The sequence below is a fragment of the Hemibagrus wyckioides genome, linkage group LG07, assembly GCF_019097595.1.
Source record: "Hemibagrus wyckioides isolate EC202008001 linkage group LG07, SWU_Hwy_1.0, whole genome shotgun sequence".
Classification (NCBI taxonomy): Eukaryota; Metazoa; Chordata; class Actinopteri; order Siluriformes; family Bagridae; genus Hemibagrus; species Hemibagrus wyckioides.
In genome coordinates, this window is record NC_080716.1 from 24,140,079 (window position 1) to 24,152,798 (window position 12,720).

Consider the following 12,720-nt stretch of genomic DNA (forward strand, 5'->3'; position numbering starts at 1 on the left):
GCTGAAAGCGAATTGAAAAGAAAAAAGGAGAAATAAATATAAGAAAGGAAAGTCAAGTTTAGCTTTTAAGCAAATTAGTGTGTGTACAGATAAAGCAGCCTGAAGGGAAAACTACTGAAAGAACAAAAGAATAATAATGATAATAATGTCAATTAAAATTGCATTTGAAGTAGAAGGTAGAAAGTAGAATGATAAAGGCCAAGAAAGCTGCCACGTTTAATGATTACGAAGTTAAGAATAGCTCTTGAAATGAATGTTTTTTCATATAAAAGTAATCTCTCATTCGTTTTGCTCTTTAGGAAACTACGGTGGCTGAAAACATCATTCAAACTGTACTGTATTTGCTGGTGACTAACACAATTGTCAGGAAGCCAGTCATTATACATTTCTAATAATATTCATACTTTGCTAATAAATGAATCAGAGCTCAAGCAAATAATTAATAGTTACAATGTGTACCTGTCGTTAGCAAAGAAAACAGGCTAAAGGTTAAAGGTAGACAGTTTATTAACATATTCTCTCCTGATATTTCCATGTAGCATGTTTCCAGCTTGCATTGTTCAAGATTTTAAAGATTTTAAAATGTTCCTAGGCAAAAATGTAATGCAAAAAAGTAGTCACGGATCAAAGGATGAAGAGAGAGCAGGAACAAGGACAGGTGTTATCAGAAATGTGAATACTTACAAGGTCAAACCAAGGCTTGGAAATGTCTGATCTTAAGAGAATCTTAAGAGTGTATAATTTGCATATATGTGTATAATTTGTGTGTGTGTGTATTCAGAGCCCATGTAACTGTGAGAATGTGCTGTGAAGGTATGTGATCACCAGGCTACCAGAACATGAGATAGTCTGGGAGTTGTAGTTCCTTGTAGGCTACACTGAATTCTGGGAAGTGTAGTTTAATTCCAGCTTAGACAAATGAAGCTGGAAACAAAAAAACTTGCAGTGCTGAGCAGTTGAACTCTTGATAGCCAGGATGACATCACGGAAATACACATATTTAAACAAGTCGTAAAACACACAGCTTAATTTTCCTCGTGTGGTTCTGTCTATCAGGTATATTAATATCAGGGCATGTTTGCGTCATAAGAAGTGATTAGAGAAAAGGAAATAATATGAAACAAATGGAAGTCATATGATAAGCTATGATTCATTGCATAGGACCTGTTTCTTGAAGTTTCACACAATTGGAGTGTTAGACCAGCTCTTGACTGCCAGTCCTGGTGAATGTGTGAAATCTCCCACTTTGCACCCAGAGTTTCCGGGATTGGCTCCAGATCCACCAGGACCCTGACCCTGATAAGAACAAACAAACAGTGAATAACGATAAGGCAACAAAGGAGAACTGAAATTTGTGTAAACTGTGTGCAGGCTCACACTCACAGTAACACACTCGTGAACACACTTCATGAGCTCTAGAGAAATGCAACTAGAGTAAAGCTAACGTGGGACATTTTATGGCAAGAAGTATGCAGACCATCACAGCCTTATTTGGCTCTTTCCCAAACTGCTGCTATGAAATTAGAAGCACACAGTTAGGTACAATGTCTTTGTATACAGTAGCATGACGATTTCCCTTCACTGGAACCTGCTCCAAAGCATGCTCCATGAAGACGTGGTTTATCAAGACATGGGATGTTCAGAAAGTACATATGGCTACAATGGTCAGACCTCAACATACTTTAGTCATATAGTGTTTGTTTAATACAGAACTGCAAAAACAAGAGCATTCATAAAACCTAAAGAATTAGTAAATATTCAGTTACACAACATTCTCTAAGCTTTATAAAGCTACTAAACTACTGAAGGATTAATATCATCCATCCATCTATTCATCTGTCTGTGTGTGTTGTCTTTTATTTTCTATTTTATTTTGTTAAACAGTGAAACTGCCGTGAATGGCATCTGTTGCAGAACTGCTCTCTCTCTCTCTCTCTCTCTCTCTCTCTCTGTCTCTCTATTCATCTATCAATCTATCCAGTCATTTATCCGTCTGTCCATCCATCCATCCATCCATCCAGTCACATAGCCATCCATCCATCTATCCATCCAGTCACATATCCATCCATCCATCCATCCATCCAGTCACCTATGCATCCATCCATCCATCCATCCAGTCACATATCTATCCATCCATCCAGTCACAGTGGGCAGTAGTGGCTCAAGTGGTTAAGGCTCAGGGTTGTTGATAGGATGATCAGGGGTTCAAGCCCCAGCACTGCCAAGTTGCCACTATTGGGCCCTTGAGCAAGGCCCTTAACCCTCTCTGCTCCAGGGGCGCTGTATCATGGCTGATCCTGCGCTCTGACCCCAACCTCCAAAGATGGGATATGCGAAGAAAAGAATTTCACTGTGCTGAAATGTATATGTGACAAATAAAGGCAACTTAGAACCTATGCATCCATCCCATTTGAATTTTACATGTTTAACAGTGAAACTGTGTTCAAAGTTTGCCATCTCTCTGGACTCATTTCCTTCACTCTGCTTTTTAGCGTCTTGATCATTTTCTTAGTGCTGCTCATTTGCATGTCATCATTTGCTTATTTTTTGACTTTTTGACTTTCTTTCCCTCAGTAGCTTCTTCACATATCTGCTTTACGGTCTTTCTTTTATGTTGCATTACTCTAAATGAGCTATAATACTGGCTTTGAAAGCTCAATGTATGTGTAAAGTTAAGGAAAGATTTACATACGATCCTATGAACCTGCCAGGAGCAAAAGCATTGCAATGTTAAAGCCACATCCATGTTATTGGATAACCTCTATCTCTCACCTTCTAGCTCATTTGTTTAGCCAGGCAATTCTTTCCATAACACCGACCTATACACTTCACCTAAACCACCGCACATATGCAAATCTCTCTTTAAGCTGCTTCATCTTCTACTGTTCTCGCCTACAGATCAGTAGCAAAAAAAAAACCCCTCCTCCCTCCATCCCCAAAATCCACACACATTCTCTCTTCATCTCACACTCCCACACGCTGACCTGCACACACTGTGATGTGCAGCAACGCTGGAGGAAACGCTGCTTTTATCACACGGCTGTGTGTATCTGTGTGCATGTAGAACGATCTCTGAAGAGTTTTCAAAGCTATGAATATCAAAGGTGGGTAGAGGAGCCAAAAATGTATGTAGTGAAAAAAAAGCCATTACACAGAATCAGATTTATACTGTAGAGTCACCAGTCAGGCTTCCTAATGAGATAATAAGTTAATAGGAGATGAAAAAGAGATCTGTAAGTCTGCACCACTCATCAATATGGGTTAACAATATGCATTAACGTTCTCTAATATTAGTGTTGTCTGTTGTACTTGTTTTTCAGTGTGTAATAGTGATCAGGTCACTGGCTTCCTCCTTTAATTTATCCACTGATTTAATAACCCTTTAATAAGCACACAATTCAAATTGGATCACAGTTAACAGAATTAAGCGAATTCACTCTGAATTAAAAGTTATGGACGTCTGTTAGCCGGTTGAGTTGCCTTTATAACAGGTTGAGTTGCCTTTATAACAGGTTGAGTTGCCTTTATAACAGGTTGCACCTGTTCAGCACAAAAAGGATGGTTTTACTTTTACAGCTTCAAATGTCATGAATTTTGAATGTAAACTTTTCCAATTGCTTAGACATGAAATCACAATCAAATGTTTTTAGGTATTTAGTTTCCTACATGCACAAGACAGGATGAGACCATGGCTATTACCTACTATATCACCTTCTATTTGACCATCACCTTCTATATCACCTTCTATAAGTGTATCCCCTTCTATAAGACCATCACCTTCTATAAGTGTATCACCTTCTATAAGACCATCACCTTCTATAAGTGTATCACCTTATATAAGACCATCACCTTCTATAAGTGTATCCCCTTCTATAAGACCATCACCTTCTATAAGTGTATCACCTTATATAAGACCATCACCTTCTATAAGTGTATCCCCTTCTATAAGACCATCACCTTCTATAATTGTATCACCTTATATAAGACCAACACCTTCTATAAGTGTATCCCCTTCTATAAGACCATCACCTTCTATAATTGTATCACCTTATATAAGACCATCACCTTCTATAAGTGTATCCACTTCTATAAGACCATCACCTTCTATAAGTGTATCACCTTATATAAGACCATCACCTTCTATAAGTGTATCCACTTCTATAAGACCATCACCTTCTATAAGTGTATCCCCTTCTATTAGACCATCACCTTCTATAAGTGTATCACCTTATATAAGACCATCACCTTCTATAAGTGTATCACCTTATATAAGACCATCACCTTCTATAAGTGTATCCCCTTATGTAAGACCATCACCTTCTATAAGTATATTACCTGCTATAAGTGTATCACCTTCTATAGGTGTATCACCTTCTATAAGTATATTACCTTCTATAAGTGTATCACCTTCTATAAGTGTATCACCTTATATAAGACCATCACCTTCTATAAGTGTATCACCTTCTATAAGTGTATCACCTTATATAAGACCATCACCTTCTATAAGTGTATCACCTTCTATAAGACCATCACCTTCTATAAGTGTATCACCTTCTATAAGTGTATCACCTTCTATAAGTGTATCACCTTATATAAGACCATCACCTTCTATAAGTATATTACCTTCTATAAGTGTATCACCTTCTATAAGTGTATCACCTTATATAAGACCATCACCTTCTATAAGTGTATCACCTTCTATAAGTGTATCACCTTATATAAGACCATCACCTTCTATAAGTGTATCACCTTATATAAGACCATCACCTTCTATAAGTGTATCACCTTCTATAAGTGTATCACCTTATATAAGACCATCACCTTATATAAGACCATCACCTTCTATAAGTGTATCACCTTCTATAAGTGTATCACCTTATATAAGACCATCACCTTCTATAAGTATATTACCTTCTATAAGTGTATCACCTTATATAAGACCATCACCTTATATAAGACCATCACCTTCTATAAGTGTATCACCTTATATAAGACCATCACCTTCTATAAGTATATTACCTTCTATAAGTGTATCACCTATAAGTGTATCACCTTATATAAGACCATCACCTTCTATAAGTGTATCACCTTCTATAAGTGTATCACCTTATATAAGACCATCACCTTATATAAGACCATCACCTTCTATAAGTGTATCACCTTCTATAAGTGTATCACCTTATATAAGACCATCACCTTCTATAAGTATATTACCTTCTATAAGTGTATCACCTTATATAAGACCATCACCTTCTATAAGTATATTACCTTCTATAAGTGTATCACCTTCTATAAGTGTATCACCTTATATAAGACCATCACCTTCTATAAGTGTATCACCTTCTATAAGTGTATCACCTTATATAAGACCATCACCTTCTATAAGTGTATCACCTTCTATAAGACCATCACCTTCTATAAGTGTATCACCTTATATAAGACCATCACCTTCTATAAGTATATTACCTGCTATAAGTGTATCACCTTCTATAGGTGTATCACCTTCTATAAGTATATTACCTTCTATAAGTATATTACCTTCTATAAGTGTATCACCTTCTATAAGTGTATCAACTTCTATAAGTATATTACCTTCTATATCACCTTCTATAAGTATATCACCTTCTATAAGTGTATCACCTTATATAAGACCATCACCTTCTATAAGTATATTACCTGCTATAAGTTTATTACCTTCTATAAGTATATCACCTTCTATAGGTGTATCACCTTCTATAAGTATATTACCTGCTATAAGTTTATTACCTTCTATAAGTGTATCACCTTCTATAAGTGTATCACCTTCTATAAGTATATTACCTGCTATAAGTGCATCACCTTCTATAGGTATATCACCTTCTATAAGTATATTACCTTCTATAAGTATATTACCTTCTATAAGTGTATCACCTTCTATAAGTGTATCAACTTCTATAAGTATATTACCTTCTATATCACCTTCTATAAGTATATTACCTTCTATAAGTGTATCACCTTATATAAGACCATCACCTTCTATAAGTATATTACCTGCTATAAGTGTATCACCTTCTATAAGACCATCACCTTCTATAAGTGTATCACCTTCTATAAGACCATCACCTTCTATAAGTGTATCCCCTTCTATAAGACCATCACCTTCTATAAGTGTATCACCTTCTATAAGACCATCACCTTCTATAAGTGTATCACCTTCTATAAGACCATCACCTTCTATAAGTGTATCACCTTCTATAAGACCATCACCTTCTATAAGTGTATCACCTTCTATAAGACCATCACCTTCTATAAGTGTATCACCTTCTATAAGACCATCACCTTCTATAAGTGTATCACCTTCTATAAGACCATCACCTTCTATAAGTGTATCCCCTTCTATAAGACCATCACCTTCTATAAGTGTATCACCTTATATAAGACCATCACCTTCTATAAGTATATTACCTGCTATAAGTGTATCACCTTCTATAAGTGTATCACCTTCTATAAGTATATTACCTGCTATAAGTGTATCACCTTCTATAAGTGTATCACCTTTTATAAGTGTATCACCTTCTATAAGTTTATTACCTTCTATAAGTGTATCACCTTCTATAAGTTTATTACCTTCTATAAGTTTATTACCTTCTATAAGTATATTACCTTCTATAAGTGTATCACCTTCTATAAGTGTATCACCTTCTATAAGTGTATCACCTTCTATAAGTGTATCACCTTCTATAAGTGTATTACCTTCTATAAGTATATCACCTTCTATAAGTGTATCACCTTCTATAAGTGTATCACCTTCTATAAGTGTATCACCTTCTATAAGTGTATTACCTTCTATAAGTGTATCACCTTCTATAAGTGTATCACCTTCTATAAGTGTATCACCTTCTATAAGTATATCACCTTCTATAAGTGTATCACCTTCTATAAGTGTATCACCTTCTATAAGTGTATCACCTTCTATAAGTGTATCACCTTCTATAAGTATATTACCTTCTATAAGTGTATCACCTGCTATAAGTATATTACCTGCTATAAGTGTATCACCTTCTATAGGTGTACCACCTTCTATAGGTGTATCACCTTCTATAGGTGTATCACCTTCTATAACTATTTTACTTGCTATAAGTTTATTACCTTCTATAAGTGTATCACCTTCTATAGGTGTATCACCTTCTATAAGTTTATTACCTTCTATAAGTATATTACCTTCTATAAGTGTATCACCTTCTATAAGTGTATCACCTTCTATAAGTGTATCACCTTCTATAAGTGTATCACCTTCTATAAGTATATTACCTTCTATAAGTGTATCACCTTCTATAAGTGTATCACCTTCTATAAGTGTATCACCTTTTATAAGTGTATCACCTTCTATAAGTATATTACCTTCTATAAGTGTATCACCTTCTATAAGTTTATTACCTTCTATAAGTTTATTACCTTCTATAAGTATATTACCTTCTATAAGACCATCACCTTCTATAAGTGTATCACCTTCTATAAGACCATCACCTTCTATAAGACCATCACCTTCTATAAGTGTATCACCTTCTATAAGACCATCACCTTCTATAAGTGTATCACCTTCTATAAGACCATCACCTTCTATAAGTGTATCCCCTTCTATTAGACCATCACCTTCTATAAGTGTATCACCTTATATAAGACCATCACCTTCTATAAGTATATTACCTGCTATAAGTGTATCACCTTCTATAAGTGTATCACCTTCTATAAGTATATTACCTGCTATAAGTGTATCACCTTCTATAAGTGTATCACCTTTTATAAGTGTATCACCTTCTATAAGTTTATTACCTTCTATAAGTGTATCACCTTCTATAAGTTTATTACCTTCTATAAGTTTATTACCTTCTATAAGTATATTACCTTCTATAAGTGTATCACCTTCTATAAGTGTATCACCTTCTATAAGTGTATCACCTTCTATAAGTGTATCACCTTCTATAAGTGTATCACCTTCTATAAGTGTATTACCTTCTATAAGTTTATTACCTTCTATAAGTTTATAACCTTCTATAAGTATATTACCTTCTATAAGTGTATCACCTTCTATAAGTGTATCACCTTCTATAAGTGTATCACCTTCTATAAGTGTATCACCTTCTATAAGTATATCACCTTCTATAAGTGTATCACCTTCTATAAGTGTATCACCTTCTATAAGTATATTACCTTCTATAAGTGTATCACCTGCTATAAGTATATTACCTGCTATAAGTGTATCACCTTCTATAGGTGTACCACCTTCTATAGGTGTATCACCTTCTATAGGTGTATCACCTTCTATAACTATTTTACTTGCTATAAGTTTATTACCTTCTATAAGTGTATCACCTTCTATAGGTGTATCACCTTCTATAAGTTTATTACCTTCTATAAGTATATTACCTTCTATAAGTGTATCACCTTCTATAAGTATATTACCTTCTATAAGTGTATCACCTTCTATAAGTGTATCACCTTCTATAAGTATATTACCTTCTATAAGTGTATCACCTTCTATAAGTGTATCACCTTCTATAAGTGTATCACCTTTTATAAGTGTATCACCTTCTATAAGTATATTACCTTCTATAAGTGTATCACCTTCTATAAGTTTATTACCTTCTATAAGTTTATTACCTTCTATAAGTATATTACCTTCTATAAGTGTATCACCTTCTATAAGTGTATCACCTTCTATAAGTATATTACCTTCTATAAGTGTATCACCTTCTATAAGTGTATCACCTTCTATAAGTATATTACCTTCTATAAGTGTATCACCTTCTATAAGTATATTACCTGCTATAAGTATATTACCTTCTATAAGTATATCACCTTCTATAAGTGTATCACCTTCTATAAGTGTATCACCTTCTATAAGTGTATCACCTTCTATAAGTATATTACCTTCTATAAGTGTATCACCTTCTATAAGTGTATCACCTTCTATAAGTATATCACCTTCTATAAGTGTATCACCTTCTATAAGTGTATCACCTTCTATAAGTATATTACCTTCTATAAGTGTATCACCTTCTATAAGTATATCACCTTCTATAAGTGTATCACCTTCTATAAGTGTATCACCTTCTATAAGTATATTACCTTCTATAAGTGTAAATCTGTGTTTCATCATTTTTAGAAACTGTAAAAGCAAAAAGTTCTCCTGATAAATCTTGATGCTCATTAAATCTGCTGATAAATCTGCCGGCTAGCCGAGAGCTGGTAGTGAACTCCTACTAGCATGCGGTAACACATTTAAACACAGCTCATATATAAATACAGCGGCATGACTGAAATCTCATACCTACATCATCTCAAGTCTGGGAAGTCATAAAGAAGCCTTACGTTTTATCTCTTTTTTACTCATTTTGGCCATTATCGCTTGGTAACTTGAATGGATGAAGAGTAGAATGAAGAATGAAGACAGAGAGAGTCTGCTTGTGAACGTATTCTGCAAAAAAAACTTACTGCATTCAGTTGAGCTAAAAGGAAAAGGTAGAGTCATGTAACGCATCAACTAATCACAGGCTCATGTGACGTGAGAATAAACAAAACAAGCAATGCTACTGAGCATCGCAAACTGAACATGTCTGTCAGGTTGCGTTTCGGATTATGACCTTACACAAACTCTGAGAGCAGCTGAGTCTGAACATCTTACGAAATCCAAGAGGGTATAACCTTCATCACAGATACAGAGTACAATGATCTGAATGTTAATTCCAGCTTCATTCACAACCCCAACCCCAACTCCAGCATCATCAGATCTCCTTTCCATGCGTTTTACAACACAACTGTCAGGAATCAGGCTTTTCAACGTCTCTGCTGGAATTACATAGAGCTTTGAGTTCACATTTATGGCACTTATCATGATCATTAGTCCAAAGTCTTAATCACTGAGCTTAAACATCTCTCATGTTCCTCAATGTCCTTGAATTTACCAACAAATCCTAACCCTTAACCCAAACCTAGGGTGTTCTAGTCTGTATTTTAAATAATCCTACCTTTAATCCTGACCCTAAAACCGTAACACGCAACCTCTCCTCTCGTTCTCTTTGCTGTCATCAAGTCTCATCCTGAAATCTGAGAGCTTGCAGGTCAGTGAACTCTAAAGACTAATTTAGAAATGAGGTTACATTCCAGAAACGGCTGCTTTAATTCTCCGTGTGCTTGTTAGCGACCCGCTGTGTCGGCTCTGTCGAGGCTGTATGTTCTGTCTGAATGCAGGAGGATGCGTTTCGGGAGACGGGGAAGTTTCTCTTGCTTTTTCCTCCTGCTCCTTTCAATTAGGTGCTAATCAGCCCCACTGATTCTCTGTCATCTGTTTGAAGTTTGCTGCATTAAAAGAAATGAGGCACATTTTCTCCTCCTCTTCTGTTAGCTGTGCTCCTTTTCTGTTTCTCCAGACCACACACACACACACACACAGACACACACACACACGCTCACAGGCCTCATTACTGGATATATAAAGAATAAATATAAGGTGTGCTGTTATAGGAAAACATCTTGAAGTGTTTTATTTATATTTTTTTGTTTATTAAAGAATGACAAATCATATCTTTATCTTTTATAGAAACATTTAAGGTTAATAATAAGATTCCTGTTATCACTTATGTTATAGCAGCTAGAAACCGTTGTTCCCTCATCATTCAAGCCTTTGTGCATGTTGTGTTGTAAGGAATAATTGACAACAAACCAGTGAATCTTTTGCAGTATTTTTATGGAAAAATGTACTAATTTAATGGACTGGAGTTGATTATTATGCCACAGTTACACAGCTCAAGGTATTGTATAGATGTTTAATTTGAACACATTTGTCAGGTTTTTCTCTTTAAAATGCTGGTGTGTGTAGAGCTAATTTGTTATGTTCCCCATCTCAGTTATGTTGATATTCAGGTAGAGAGAGAGAGAGAGAGAGAGAGAGAGAGAGAGAACATGAGATACTGAGACAGAAAAGCATGTGGTATAATATAGAAACTTTGACATATCAGAATGAGCAATAATATAATCCTGTGATTTATCTTTAAGTGATTTATCTTTAAAACAGACACTACTGTCAGAAAACTAATTAACACCTTCTGACCAATCAGCATTCAGGATTACATGTGTTATGTTTTTGGATGTTCTTACCAAACCATAATGATGATGATCACAGATCCTTGAAGCAGCGAGAAGCCTTTCCCACACTGCAGACCCTCTACACAAACAACACAAAGTTTAAAGGGGAAAAAAAAAGTATTGAATGAACTTGACGGGATTCAGTCTGACATATCCAACCTCTGTAAACAGTGAATTTAACACCGCAGGTGTTCGTTTAACACCAGGGATTTTTCCAAAGCTTTCCGTCTGACATTAGAGAGTAACTTAATGCTGGGAATGCTGCTTAAGCTGAAAAGGATCTTTGTGGGATTAACGGAGGTTAATGAAACCTTATAAAAAAAAAAGTGACAAAGTCATGTTTGCATCATGCATTTTACAGCTAATTAGAAGTGGATTATGATGTTCGGGTTGAACTCTGCTCGGCTTCGTGTGTTCATGTGGCAAACGGGAATATTTGGTGTGGATGTTTAATGATGTAATAAACACAACACCTACATTACTGCGCCTGATCCAGCACTTCCTCTCAGATCTGCTTCACAAATACACTTCACATTTTGGTGCCTGCTATTAAGAATCCATGTATTTAATACAGAGAGGCCCAAATCACTTCAGCGTGAAAAATATATGCATAAAAATTTTATTACTAAATTGATATAAACATTAAAGGGTGGCTGTAAGTCATCTTTGAATTATGCAACCACATTAGCACCATTAGCATCCAGACCCTTTCGGCAAAATACCGTATGAACAGCATCAGGAATCCGTGCGAGTGTTAGTAGTGTTCGTGATTCTGTTCCGAACACACATCGCTACTGTCGCTGAACTTCACACACACTTTCGAATATACAATACTACTTCAAAATGATGTCAAGCGCACCTCCGTCATTTGGCTCTCTCCATGACAGGCAAAAGCGACTAACTGACATCTTTAGAGGAAACATAATGCTACACATTGCTGCCATGAGTTTTAAAAAAAGGCTGTTGAAGTGTGTATACATTTTTTTGGGGCCCCTCCGTATTTCTATTCAATGATTTCTTCAATTATTTACCTGTACTGTTTGTTTGAACGTAGATATTTGGAGACAGTGGAAAATCTCCTCTAATTTAGATCTATTATTTTATGCAATTAATAAAACAAGGTGCTTTGGCTTTTCTGGAGATGCTGGTGTGATATAAATGATCCTTGATGACAACACACTATAAAATGTTTATTGGCGTCACATCACAGCAGCCTGATCAGCCATGGTGAACGTGTGACGTTTTGCAGCCAAACGTAGGACATGTAGGAAACGTGTTAAGTAAATGTAAAAATGTGAATTCTTTTGTATTTTGATTTTTAGAAATTATAGATAAAAATAAAAAAAAAGATCTAGGGCAGCATCAGTTCTCCCATGGGTGTGGGTTTACTCCTGGTACTCTGGTTTCCTCCCACAGTCCAAAAACATGTACATTAGGTTGATTGGTAATTCTAAATTGCCCATAGGAGTGAGTGTGAGTGTCTGTCTATATATGTGGCCCTGTAATAGACTGGTGACCTGTCCAGGGTGTACCCCTGCCTTTCGCCCAATGTGTGGTGGGATAGGCTCCAGCAGATCCCTGTGACCCTAATTAGGA